A 1,449-nucleotide genomic window follows, 5' to 3' on the forward strand; every position below is an offset into this window, starting at 1 on the left:
CACTTTGCACATCTTTCATTTTTTAATTTGCCTTCTGGCTTTGTAGAAAAGACATGTGACCACTTAGGGCTGCAAATGCTGATTATTTTTCATCCCTGATTAAACTGCCAATTATTATTTTTTCAATTAATCATTGGGTTCATTCCATTAAAATGGTAAGAATTTACCCTCAAAGTGTTTGTCTTGGTGCAGATTTAAGATAAAAAAATTTTTTTAAAAAGCTCATTTTCACATTTGAGAGGCTGGAACAACAAATGATTGGAAAGAAATAATTAATCAAATTTCCTGCCGAGTAATTTTCTGTTGATCAATCAGGTAATCAGTGGTTGTAGTGTACTGAACAGATTTTAATCAATACCTCACAAGCTGGAAAACGTAATTCTCAGAACCACGGCCGAGAAGTGAAATTTCTGGGGTTTTACTTTGGTTAACACCATAACTCATAAATAAGCTTGGTGCTGTGTCCTGCAGATATCTCCAAATTAGATCAGACCATTACTGACACACACCTGCCCAAATAAAGAATCATTAAGAAAATAAATAGCATATCTACTAATGAGGAAATGGTCCCGCTGGCTGGCTTGATTGTTAAATGGCCTGAAGCGAGAGCAGCCTGAGCTCAGCTCTGGAGATGGTGACTATGAGCGCTGCAGTCCAGTTCAGCAGTCCACTAATAAATCACACCGTCATTACAGTCAGAGGATTCACTCTGCAGGTTCTGCTCACAGGACAAATCTCTTTAAGACTAAACAACAAACTGTTTCGGCTGTGGTCAGTGTTTACTATAAGGCACCATCACATGTCATTAAATCTTTAAGGATTTTATTGACTGGAGGAGATCGAAATGTGTCAGATTTCACCAAGAAAAAAAAAAGAAAAACATTGTTTTTCCTATTAATCATCTTGTGATCCCCTGAGTTATTCTGAAGCCCTGATCCTGAGTTTCATACCACTGTCCTAGAGGATGTTTTACCAACTTCAAAGCAACACTATGTAACAATATGCCCTAAAATGATAGTTTCAAAATGACTTTGACATTTCATTGACTTGTAACAGGGAGAATGATGCCCCTGCCATTCACACAGCATGACTGGCTGGGCTTTGGTTGCCTGCCCAGCACCCTGCCGCGAGAGTACGTATCACGCACCAACACCTCTCATCTCGCTGTACGCAGCCAACTAGCTCTCTATTTTCAGCATGGTAGTCATGGCAGTGGCCAGTGTTGTGGTACTCGAGACTCGTCTTGGTCTGTTTTTTTACATTTTCTTGGCCAAGACCAAGGTCTTTGTCTTGTCTCGGAATCGACTACATTTTTACTCGATCTAATCTAAACACAACCCCCCTAGTCTTGGTCTTGACTCGGTCCCCCTCAAAGTCTTGGTCTTGTCTTGGTCTTGACTCACTCTTGGGTTAGGTGGTCTTGACAATATCACTAGCAGTGGCACTGAA

The sequence above is a fragment of the Trachurus trachurus genome (assembly GCF_905171665.1).
Source record: "Trachurus trachurus genome assembly, chromosome: 12".
In the NCBI taxonomy this organism is placed as follows: domain Eukaryota; kingdom Metazoa; phylum Chordata; class Actinopteri; order Carangiformes; family Carangidae; genus Trachurus; species Trachurus trachurus.